General features: G+C 46.3%; 4 non-coding genes across 4 annotated transcripts; all 4 read right to left on the bottom strand.

Annotated features, from left to right (window-relative positions):
* Positions 1 to 839: 839 nt before the first annotated feature.
* TRNAW-CCA (transfer RNA tryptophan (anticodon CCA)) lies at positions 840 to 911 on the bottom strand. Its single transcript has one exon. It is a non-coding gene; the product is annotated as a tRNA-Trp (tRNA).
* A 1740-nt stretch (positions 912 to 2651) lies between these two features.
* On the bottom strand, positions 2652 to 2723 carry TRNAW-CCA (transfer RNA tryptophan (anticodon CCA)). Its single transcript has one exon. It is a non-coding gene; the product is annotated as a tRNA-Trp (tRNA).
* Positions 2724 to 3931: 1208 nt separating this feature from the next.
* Positions 3932 to 4003, bottom strand: TRNAW-CCA (transfer RNA tryptophan (anticodon CCA)). The gene has a single exon. It is a non-coding gene; the product is annotated as a tRNA-Trp (tRNA).
* An 8527-nt stretch (positions 4004 to 12530) lies between these two features.
* Positions 12531 to 12602, bottom strand: TRNAW-CCA (transfer RNA tryptophan (anticodon CCA)). Its single transcript has one exon. It is a non-coding gene; the product is annotated as a tRNA-Trp (tRNA).
* Between the last annotated feature and the right edge of the window lie 270 nt (positions 12603 to 12872).

The following is a 12872-nucleotide window of genomic DNA, read 5'->3' as shown; positions in this document are numbered from 1 at the left end:
AAAACGCTCTATACTCCATAATTACACGCTACCTCTTGCAGAGGATTTCTGCCCTATAGAACTGTCGTACCGTAAATCGTAATGGGATACTCCCTCGTATCCTAGTAGCGTAGAAGGGAGACAACTACAACCGAACTCCTTAGGAAGTGCACTAATATCCACACTTACGCCTACAGCCTTACAATTAACAGTATGCAACAGAGAAACGAAGAACGCAATAGAGAAAACCACAGATATGCACAGAGATCAGGGAACATAGTGTTCTATTAGAAAAACGCTCTATACTCCATAATTACACGCTACCTCTTGCAGAGGATTTCTGCCCTATAGAACCGTCGTACCGTAAATCATAATGGGATACTCCCTCGTATCCTAGTAGCGTAGAAGGGAGACAACTACAACTGAACTCCGTAGGAAGTGCACTAATATCCACACTTACGCCTACAGCCTTACAATTAACAGTACACAATAGAGAAACAAAGAATGCAATAGAGAAAACCACAGATATGCACAGAGATCAGGGAACATAGTGTTCTATTAGAAAAACGCTCTATACTCCATAATTACACGCTACCTCTTGCAGAGGATTTCTGCCCTATACAACCGTCGTACCGTAAATCGTAATGGGATACTCCCTCGTATCCTAGTAGAGTAGAAGGGAGACAACTACAACCGAACTCCGTAGGAAGTGCACTAATATCCGCACTTATGCCTACAGCCTTACAATTAACAGTACGTTGGTTACAATTCTTAGCCCATGGAGGCCCACTTTGCTAAAATGCACAAACGATCCTACATATTCTTATGGCTAAGACCATCATTGTCCTCGATCATCCTAATGAACCCGACGTGATTCGAACACGCAACCTTCTGATCTGGAGTCAGACGCGCTACCATTGCGCCACGGATCCTACATGCTCAGAAAAAATAAACTAGTTTTACTATCAAACACACCTTAGTTATTGCACGACGAATGCTACACATTGTTATAGCCCAAGGAGGCCGACCGATAAGTCTGTCATTGTGGCCCACCTTGCTAAAATGAACCCAATGTGAATTGAACACGCAACGTTCGGAAATGGACTGAAACGTGCTACTATTGCACCACAGATTCTATGTGTTCGAAATCTGAACTATCGAACATGCATTAGCTATTGTACGACAAATCCTAAACATAGTTATAGTCCAAGGAGGCCGATCGATAAGTCCGTTATTGTGGTCGACCTTCCTGAATTGAACCCAAGTTGAATCGAACACGCAACCTTCTGATCTGAAGTGAAGGTTAATCCTACATATTGTTAAGGCCCAAGGAGGCCGACGGAAAAGACCGTCATTGTGGTGGACTTTCGTAAAACTAACCCAACTTGAATCGAACGTGCAACCTTCTAATTAGGAAATAGACGCACTATGGATCCTACGTGTTTGAAATATAAACTATCGAACATGCCTTAGCTATTGCACGACGGATCCTACATATTGTTAAGGCCCAAGGAGGATGATGGATAAGACCGTCATTGTCGTCGACCTTCCTAATGAATCCGAATTGAATCGAACATGTAACCTTTTGATATGGAGTTAGACGTGCTACCATTGCACCACGGATCCTACGTGTTCAAAAAATAACTAGTTGCACTATCGAACACGCCTTAACTATTGCACGACGAATCCTACACATTGTTATGGACGAAGGATGCTGCTCAATAACTCCATCATTGTGGGCCACCTTATTGAAATGAACCCAACGTGAATCGAACACGCAACATTTTGATATGGAGTAACACGCGCTACTCTTACGTGGTCAAAATATAAACTATTGAACACACATTAGCGATTGCTCAACGAATCCTACACATTATTATGACCCAAGGAGGCCGACCGATAACTCCGTCATTGTAGTCGACCTTCCTTAAATGAACATGAGGTGAATCGAACATGCAACGTTTTGATATGGAGTCAGACACGCTACCATTGCGCCACGGATCCTACGTGTTCAAAATATGAACTATTGAACATGCCTTAAGTATTGCACGTCGACCTTCCTAATGAACCCGACTTGAATCAAACACACAACCTTCTGATCTAGAGTGTGACACGCTACCATTGTGCCACGGATCCTACATGTTAAAAAGGTAAACCGGTTGCACTATCGAACACAGCATAGCTATTGCACGACGAATCCTAGACATTGTTATGGCCCAAGGAGGCCAACCGATAACTCGGTCATTGTGGCCCACCTTGCTAAATTGAACCCAACGTGAATCGAACACACAACGTTCTTGATATGGATTCATATGCGCTACCATTGCGCCACGGATCCTACATGTTAAAAAAATAAACTACATTGTTATGGCCCTAGGAGGCCGACATTGTGGCCCACCTTCCTGAAAGAACCTAACGTGAATCAAATACGCAACGTTATGATATGGAGTTAGACGCACTATCATTGCGCTACGTATCCTACTTGTTCGAAATATGAACTATCGAACATGCCTTAGCTATTGCATGATGAATCCTACATCTTATTATGGGCCAAGGAGATCGAAATATGAACTATCCAACATGCGCTAGTTGTTGCATGAAGAATCCTATATCTTGTTATGGCCCAAGGTGATCGACAGAGAAGAAAGTTATATTGGACGGCCTTCATGAAATGAACCCGACGTGAATCGAACACGCAACCTTCTGATTTGGAGTCAGACACGCTACCATTGTGCCACAGATCCAACGTGTTTAAAACATGATCTAATGCACTATGGAACAAACCTTATCTATTCCATGATGAATCCTACATATTGTTAACGCTCAATGAGGCTGACCAAAAAGACCATCATTGTGGTTGAATCCTACATATTGCAAAGGCCCAATCCCAAAACGAACCTGACTTGAATCAAACACACAACATTCTGATTAGGAATTAGAGGTGCTACGGATCCTACGTGTTCAAGATATGAACTATCGAACATGCCTTTGCAATTACACCCCGAATCCTATATCTTGTTATGGCCCAAGGAGGCCGACAAATAAGACAATCATTGTTGTCGACCTTCCTGAAATGAACCCGGCGTGAATCGAAAATGCAACCTTCTGATCTGGAGTTCAACGCGCTATCATTGCTCCACAGATCCTATGTGTTTGAAAAAGGAACTAGTACACTATCAAACACAACTTAGCAATTTTTCGTCATTTTCGTCGATCTCACTGATGAACCCAACTTGACCCGATGCTACATATTATTATGGCCAAATGTTACGACCGTCTATTTCGTTGACCTTCATAAAGAACCCAACTTGAATTGAACACACAACCTTCTTATTTGGAGTCGGATGCACTACCATTGCGATACGGATTCTACGTGTTTGAGAAATGAACTAGTGCATTGTCGAACACGCCTAAGCACTTGAACGACAAATCGTACATATTGTTATGGCCCACGGATAGGACCGTCATTTTGGTCAACCATTTCCTCAAATGAACCTAGCGTGAATCTAACACATAGCCTTGTGATATGGAGTCAGACGCGTTACCATTACGCCATGGATCCTACGTGTTTGAAAATTGAACTAGTCCACTATCGAACACGCCTTAGCACTTCATATTGGTATGGCCGACAGATAAGACCGTCATTGTGGTCAACCGTCCTGAAATTAACCCAACGTGAATCGAACACGAAACGTTCTAATCTGCAGTCAGAAGCGCTACCTTTGCAGCACCGATCCTACGTGTTCAAAATATGAACTATTGAACATACCATGGCTATTACACGACCAACCCTACATCTTGCACGATAAATCCTACCATTGCGCCACGGATCTTACGTGTTCGAAATATGAATTATCGAATAGCTGTAGCTATTGCACGATAAATCCTACATCCTTTTATGGCCCAAGGACACCGACGGATAAGAAAGTTATTGTGGCCGAACTTCCAAAAATGAACCCGACGTGAATCGAACACGCAACCTTCTGATCTGGATTCAGACGCGCTACCATTGCGCCACGGATCCTATGTGCTCAAATAAGAAACTAGTTGCACTATTGAACACGGCTTAGCTATAATTGCATGACGAATCCTAAACATTGTTATGGCCGACTGATAAGTCCGTCATTGTGGTCAACCTTCCTGAAATGAACCCGAGAATAATCGAACATGCAATGTTCTCATATGGACTCACACGCGCTACCATTGTGCCACGGATCATATGTGTTCAAAATATGAACTATCGAACATGGCTTAGGTATTCCATGACGAATCTTACATCTTGTTATATACTCCAAGGAGACCGACGGATGAGAAAGTTATTTTGGCTAAGTTTCCTGAAAGAAACCCTACGTGAATCGAACACACAACCTTTTGATCTGAAGTCTGATGTGCTACCATTGTGCCACGAATCCAAGGTGTTCAAAGCATGATGAAATGCACCATGGAACACACCTTAGCTATTCCATGACGAATCCTACATATTGTTACGGCCCAAGGATGCCGACGGAAAAGACCGTCATGGTGGTTGACCTTCCTAAAAAGAACCTAATTTGAATCAAACATGTATCCTTCTTATTAGGAATTAGACGTGGTATAAATCCTACGTGTTCCAAATATGAACTATCGAACATGCTTTAGCTATTACACACTGAATCCTTCATCTTGTTATGGCCCAAGGAGGCAGACAGATAAGAAAGTTATTGTTGCCGACCTTCCTGAAATGAACCCAACGTGAATCGAACACATCTTAGCAATTGAACAACCGATCCTACATATTGTTATGGCCCAAGGATAAGACCGTCAGTTTCGTTGAGGTTCCAAATGAACCCAACTTGAATCGAACACACAACCTTTTGATCTGGAGTTAGACGTGCTACCATTGCGCCCCAGATTCTAGTGCACTATCGAACAGGCCTTAGCAAATGAAGGACGAAGCCTACATATTGTTATAGCCCACGGATGACGACAGATAAGACGCACCACGGATCCTATGTGTTCGAAATATGAACTATGGAATATGCCTTTATTTTGTATGACGAATCCTACATCTTGTTATGGCCAAGGGAAGCCTACAGATAAGAAAGTCAATGTGGCCTACCTTCCTGAAATGAATCCGACGTGAATCAAACATCGAACCTTTTAATTTGGAGTCAAACGCGTGACAATTGCACCATGGATCCTATGTGTTTGAAATAGGAATTATCGAACACGCCTTAGCTATTGCACGACATATCCTACATATTGTTATGGCCCAAGGAGGCCAACGTATAAGACCATCATTGTCCTCGACCTTCATAATAAACCCAACGTGAATTGAACACGCAACCTTCTGATCTGGAGACAGACGCACTACCATTGCAACACGGATACTACGTGCTGAAAAAATAAACTAGTTGCACTATGAAACACACCTTAGTTATTGCAGAAAGAATGCTACACATTGTTATAGCCCACAGAGGCCAACCGATAAGTTCGTCATTGTGGCCCACCTTGCTGAAATGAATCTAATAGGAATCGAACACGCAACGTTCTGAAATGGAGTTAGAGGTGCTACCATTGCGCCACGGATTTTGCGTTAACTATTGTACGACAAATCCTAAACATAGTGTTGAGAGATCAAGGTCAACTTAGTTTAGTTAGTTAGTCAACCATGTAACTTCGTAGTTACCTAGATAGATCTAGTTAGAAGTGTTGCCTATAACAACTGAAATAGGACCTTGTACTTAAGTCAGATATTCTAGATCCTCCACTCCTGCGTACATTTAATATAGGACTTACACATTAGTACCTATATTCTAGTCATACATGTGCACCTTTGCACATGAGATGTATAAATCCTACGTGTTCCAAATATGAACTATCGAACATGCTTTAGCTATTACACACTGAATCCTTCATCTTGTTATGGCCCAAGGAGGCCGACAGATAAGAAAGTTATTGTTGCCGACCTTCCTGAAATGAACCCAACGTGAATCGAACACATCTTAGCAATTGAACGACCGATCCTACATATTGTTATGGCCCAAGGATAAGACCGTCAGTTTCGTTGAGGTTCCAAATGAACCCAACTTGAATCGAACACACAACCTTTTGATCTGGAGTTAGACGTGCTACCATTGCGCCCCAGATTCTAGTGCACTATCGAACAGGCCTTAGCAAATGAAGGACGAAGCCTACATATTGTTATAGCCCACGGATGACGACAGATAAGACGCACCACGGATCCTATGTGTTCGAAATATGAACTATGGAATATGCCTTTATTTTGTATGACGAATCCTACATCTTGTTATGGCCCAAGGAAGCCTACAGATAAGAAAGTCAATGTGGCCTACCTTCTTGAAATGAATCCGACGTGAATCGAACATCGAACCTTTTAATCTTGAGTCAAATGCGCGACCATTGCGCCATGGATCCTATGTGTTTGAAATATGAACCCAACTTATCCTACATATTGTTATGGCCTAAGGAGGCCAACGTATAAGACCGTCATTGTTGTCGACCTTCCTAATGAACCCAACGTGAATTAAACACGCAACCTTCTGATCTGGAGTCAGATGCACTACCATTGCGCCACGTATCGTACGTGCTCAAAAAATAAACTAGTTGCACTATCAAACACACCTTAGTTATTGCAGGAAGAATGCTACACATTGTTATAGCCCAAGGAGGCCAACCGATAATGTTGGGAGACAGGTCCCTCCGGATGGGAAGGGAGAAGAACAGTATGAGGAGTACCCGGCTACGGAGAGCCGGATGGTGCAGACCCGGTCTGAACCGGATGAAGAGACTATATTTGTAAATAGCCGAAAAGTCATATTAGTATAAATATGACTTAGGGCAAACTTTTAGTATGTGTTGTTATTTTCTTGTTGGTGCAAGAAGAGAGAGCGTGTAAAAGTGTATAGGTTGAGAGAGAGAGAGAATGAGGTCGTTGCCTCTGTTGTAACCGCCGCCTGTGGCGAAGATCGTGAGCATGAGGTCATTGCCTCCGTGGACTCACTGTTTGTACATTCCTATATAGTGATAGTTTGCAGCCTGTGGGCTACCGTGGTTTTTCCCTCAGTTTGGGTTTTCCACGTAAACATCCTGTCTACCTTTTCTCTCCTTTGTGTCGTGCATTTGTTTCCCGTTTTCTGTGTATGATCCTACACTCGGTTGTGGCCGAGCATTGCGTAGAGGGAGCGTTCAGTTCCCGTCAAGTGGTATCAGAGCAAAACGACACAGAAAATGAACGAATCGTTTGGCGGCATGTTCAAGCTCACCGGCTCCAACTATTCAGTGTGGAAGTCGAAGATGAGGGATATGCTCGTGGTAAAAGATCTTTGGTTGCCGGTTCAGTTCGGGGACAAGAGACCGGACAAAATCGACGCCGCGATATGGGAGGTGATGCACATGAAGACAACGGCGTACATACGGTGCTTCATCGACATGAGCCTGTACAACAACTTCAATGAAGAGAGCAAGGCTCATGAGCTCTGGGAGAAGATCGGCATAATGTTTCAGAACAAAAATGTTGTTAATCAGGTGTCGGTATTCCAGAAGCTAGTAAGATTCCGGTACCAAGATGGCTCCAGCATGGCGGAGCACATGAATGCCTTCCAGGGGCTGATTCACCAAGCAACTTCATTGGAAGTACCTCTCGCCGATGAGGTACTTGCGCTACTCCTGCTCGGCTCCCTCCCGGACAGCTGGGAGACGTTGGTTGTCACTTTGGGCAACGCTGGGCCGGAAGGAAAACGGTTATCCCTAGCAAGAGTAAAGTCGAGCTTGCTAGATGAGGAGGCGCGTCGGAAAGATAAAGATACGAGCTCCGACTCCAAGGCGCTCATCACTGAATCGGAACGCGGAAGACATAGAAACAGTAGTCCCCAAAACCGGGAGAAGTCGGGGACACGGTCAAAGTCAAGAGGGAGGCCCACTTGCTTCTATTGCAGCAAACCGGGGCACTTCCAAAAGAACTATCGGCATTTCTGAAAAGATAAGGAGACCGACGGTACCGATTCGAAGCGGACCCCGGACCGAAACGGTAAAGACCGGAGGGGGCCGGACCGGAAGGGTACGACGGCAATCGCAGCAAGTGAAGAGGAGTTGATGCTTATCACCGAGGAGAGTGAGATAAACCTTGTCGGCGACGAGACGACCTGGGTGGTAGACTCCGGAGCGTCGTTCCACCTTACCCCGGACCGAAAATGCTTCTCATCCTACTCGGCCGGTGATCACGGCTGTGTTCGGATGGAGAATGAAGGTACATGCCGAATTATCGGCATAGGAGACGTGTGGTTGTCGACACCAACCGGATGCAAGTTGCTACTGAGAGATTTCGGACACGTTCCGGAGGTTCGACTGAACCTGATATCAGCCGGTCGGCTAGATGATGAGGGCTACATGGGTAGCATCCGAAACGGTGTCATGAAGTTCAGCAAAGGGAGCCTGATTGTGGCTCGGGCCCAGAAGGTAAACACATTGTACCTGATGAATGCCCGGTTAAGCCCGGAAGAAGTGAACGTGGCATCCGACACTGTCGGTGAGCTGTGGCACAAGAGGCTGTGTCATATGAGCGAGAAGGGGATGAAGAGGCTTGCAGACGACAACCTCATTCCAGTGAAGAACGTGCACTTGGAGAAGTGCACTGATTGTCTGGCCGGTAAGCAAAACCGGACCTCCTTCCGACCAAGGCCACCGATGAGACGTAATGCACCACTGGAGTTGGTGCATACGGATGTGTGTCAGGTAGACACGAAGTCACATGCCGGAGCGCAGTACTTCGTGACGTTCATAGATGACCACAGCCGGAAGCTGTGGGCCACACCATTGAAGCCGAAGGATCAGGTGCTATCCGTCTTCAAAGAGCTCCACGCGATAGTGGAAAGAGAAACTGGCCGGAAGCCGAAGGCGGTTCGAGCAGATAACGGAGGAGAATACCGGGGGCAGTTCGAAGAGTACTGCCGCTCGAAGGGAATCCGGCTCGAATTTTCCATGCCGAAGACGCCGGAACTAAACGGACTGGCCGAGAGGATGAACCAGACCATAATGGAGAGGGTCCGGAGTATGCTAGTGCATGCAAAACTACCCAAGAAGTTTTGGGCTGAGGCACTGTCGACGGCGACATATGTGATAAATAGATCACCCTCAGTACCCTTGGACGGAGACACGCCACAGAGAGTATGGACCGGTAAGGAAGTGTCCTACCGGCATCTGAAGGTGTTCGGGTGTCTTGCGTATGTGCATGTAGCAAAGGACCGGAGAAGAAAGTTAGATCCAAAGACCCGACCATGCATATTCCTCGGTTACGGTGACGATGAGTTCGGCTACCGAGTGTGGGACCCGGTCGACAAGAAGGTATTCCGGAGTCGAGATATTATCTTCATGGAGGACAAGACACTCGCCGACTAGGAGTCGGAGATGAAGATAATGAACTCCGAGTCGACCGGTAAGGATCGACTCTACGATGAGCAGACCCAACCGGCACGAGACCGGTTAGCACTCGAGGGACCAGCCGGTTACGGTGAGGATACCGAACAAGCTGAAGAAGAAGTAGAGGAAGCTGAAACCGGAACCGGCCAAGACCCCGAATCGGATTCGGATGAAGAGCAGATGGATGAGCCGGTCACCGAAGCCCAGAGACAGAGATATCCTCTCGGAGAGAGAAGGGCCCCCCGGAGATTTCCAAATGCAGAGCATGTTCTGCTGACCGATGAGGGGGAGTCGGAAAGCTTCGAAGAAGCGCAGGAAGACACCCACAGCCGAAAATGATTAAGTGCCATGCAGGATGAGATGGATTCCCTGCATGAGAACCATATGTACGAATTGGTGGAGCTGCCGAAAGGAAAGCGGGCACTCCGAAATAAGTGGGTGTACAAGTTGAAACCGGGAGATGCTGGCAACCCCCCGGATACAAAGCCAGGATCGTGGTGAAGGGGTTCCAGCAGAAGAAGGGCGTGGACTTCGACGAGATATTTGCCCCGGTATTAAAGATGACCTCCATCCGGACGGTGCTGAGTATAGCGGCAAGCATGGACCTCGAGGTAGAACAGCTAGACGTGAAGATGGCATTCCTTCATGGCGACCTCGAAGAGGAGATCTACATGCAGCAACCGGAGGGATTTGTGGAGAAAGGGAAGGAGCACCTGGTATGCCAGTTGAAGAAGAGCCTCTACAGGTTGAAGCAGGCCCCCCGGCAATGGTACCGGAAGTTTGACTCCTTCATGACCGATCAAGGGTACCACAAGACGCAGGCCGATCATTGCGTGTTTGTCAAGAAGTTTGAAGGAGGCGACTTCCTAATACTCCTTCTGTACGTGGATGACATGTTGATCGTCGGATGTGACCAAGTCAAGATACGGATGCTGAAGAAGGCTCTCAACCGGACCTTCTCAATGAAAGACTTGGGTCCCGCAAGACAGATGTTGGGGATGCACATCATTCGGGACCGGTCAAAGAAGCAATTATGGCTGTCACAGGAGAGAAGTACGCGACAAAGGTGCTTCATCGGTTCAACATGTCAGAAGCGAAACCGGTCGGATCGACACTTCCGGCAAACTGCAGGCTATCCGGTAAGCAGAGCCCGAAGACGAAAGCAGAGAAGGCGGATATGATGAAGATTCCATATGCCTCTGCCGTCGGGAGCTTGATGTACGCAATGGTGTGTACCCGACCGGATATAGGATACGCAGTCGGAGTGGTGAGCCGGTTTATGAGCAATCCCGGCAAGGAGCACTGGAACGCAGTCAAATGGATACTCCGGTATTTGAAGGGCACTTCAAACATGTGTCTCTGATTCGGCTACGGGAAATCTCAACTGGACGGTTTCACCGACTCGGACATGTTGGCTGATGTGGATACCAGCCGGTCTACATCCGGATATGTAATGACATATGCAGGGGGAGTTGTTTCGTGGCAGTCGAGGCTGTAGAAGACGGTTGCATTGTCAACCACAGAGGCGGAGTACATGGCGGCTGTCGAAGCCGGCAAGGAAATATTATGGATGAAGGACTTCATTGGAGAGCTTGGTATCCGGCAAGAGGAATACCGACTCTATTGCGACAGTCAAAGTGCCATCCACCTTGCTAAAAATGCGGCCTACCATTCCCGAACGAAGCATATCCAGCGGAGGTATCACTGGATCCAGGAAAGAGTAGATGACCAGGAGTTCGCACTGACGAAGATCCACACGACCGAGAACGGGTCAGATATGCTGACCAAAGTGCTGACACCCAACAAGTTGGACGCATGCCGGAAGAGGATTGGACTGGTAAGACACCCCATGCCGGAGTGAAGGGGGAGTTTGTTGGGAGACAGGTTCCTCCGGATGGGAAGGGAGAAGAATAGTGCTGATGAACAAGCTCGGCCGAGGCCGAAACCGTATGAGGAGTACCCGGCTACGGAGAGCCGGATGGTGCAGACCCGGTATGAACCGTATGAGGAGTACCCGGCTACAGAGAGCCGGATGGTGCAAACCCGGTATGAACCGGCTGAGGAGTACCCGGCTACGGAGAGCCGGATGGTGCAGACCCGGTATGAACCGACTGAAGAGACTATATTTGTAAATAGCTGAAAAGTCATATTAGTATAAATATGACTTAGGGCAAACTTTTAGTATGTGTTGTTATTTTCTTGTTGGTGCAAGAAGACAGAGCGTGTAATAGTGTACAGGTTGAGAGAGAGAGAGAACGAGGTCGTTGCCTCTGTTGTAACCGCCGCCTGTGGCGACGATCGTGAGCACGAGGTCATTGCCTCCGTGGACTCACTGTTTGTACATTCGTATACAGTGATAGTTTGCAGCCTGTGGCCTGCCGTGGTTTTTCCCTCAGTTTGGGTTTTCCTTTTCTCTCCTTTGTGTCGTGCATTTGTTTCCCGTTTTCTGTGTATGAACCTACGCTCGGTTGTGGCCGAGCGTTGCACAGAGGGAGCGTTCAGTTCCCGTGAGATAAGTCCGTCATTGTGGCCCACCTTGCTGAAATGAACCTAATAGGAATCGAACACGCAACGTTCTGAAATGGAGTTTGACGTGCTACCATTGCGCCACGGATTTTGCGTTAACTATTGTACGACAAATCCTAAACATAATGTTGAGAGATCAAGGTCAACTTAGTTTAGTTAGTTAGTCAACCATGTAACTTCGTAGTTACCTAGATAGATCTAGTTAGAAGTGTTGACTATAACGACTGAAATAGGACCTTGTACTTAAGTCGGATATTCTAGATCCTCCACTCCTAAGTACATTTAATATAGGACTTACACATTAGTACCTATATTCTAGTCATACATATCTACCTTTGCACATGAGATGTATATCTACCTCATTGTGGGTTTTTTGTTGTTCGATGATGATGTTTTATAATATACATTCTAGTTTACTCATCCCCCATCTTGTCTTGTTCATAAATGTATCTCTCCTCTCACACACATATCATATAATGTTCCGCACTTAACTTCATCACATAATTACGTACTAATTAACTCTTAATTACTTACCTAATTAATAACACATAGTTCTGGCCCTGGGAGGCCGACCGATAAGTTTGTCACTGTGGTTGACCTTCCTGAAATGAACCCGAGGTGAATCGAACACGCAACCTTCTGATCTGGAATCAGACGCGCTACCATTGCGCCACGGATCCTACGTGCTCAAATAATAAACTAGTTGCATTATCGAACACGCCTTACCTATTGCATGACGCCCAAAGTGAATCGAACACGAAACATTCTGATATGGAATCAGACACGCTACCATTGCGCCATGGAGCTTACGTGTTCGAAATATGAACTATCGAACACACCTTAGCTATTGCATGGTGAATCCTACACATTGTTATGGCCCAAGGAGGCCGACCGATAAGTCCGTCATTGTGATTGACCTTCCTAAAATGAACGTGAGGTGAATCGAAAAC

The sequence above is a fragment of the Azolla caroliniana genome, unplaced genomic scaffold, assembly GCF_043228905.1.
Source record: "Azolla caroliniana isolate FFs.n. ecotype wild unplaced genomic scaffold, voAzoCaro1.0.p SCAF_16, whole genome shotgun sequence".
NCBI classification, from domain to species: Eukaryota; Viridiplantae; Streptophyta; class Polypodiopsida; order Salviniales; family Salviniaceae; genus Azolla; species Azolla caroliniana.
The sequence above is the reverse complement of the archived record's forward strand: the minus strand, read 5'-3'. Positions and strand labels throughout refer to the sequence as shown.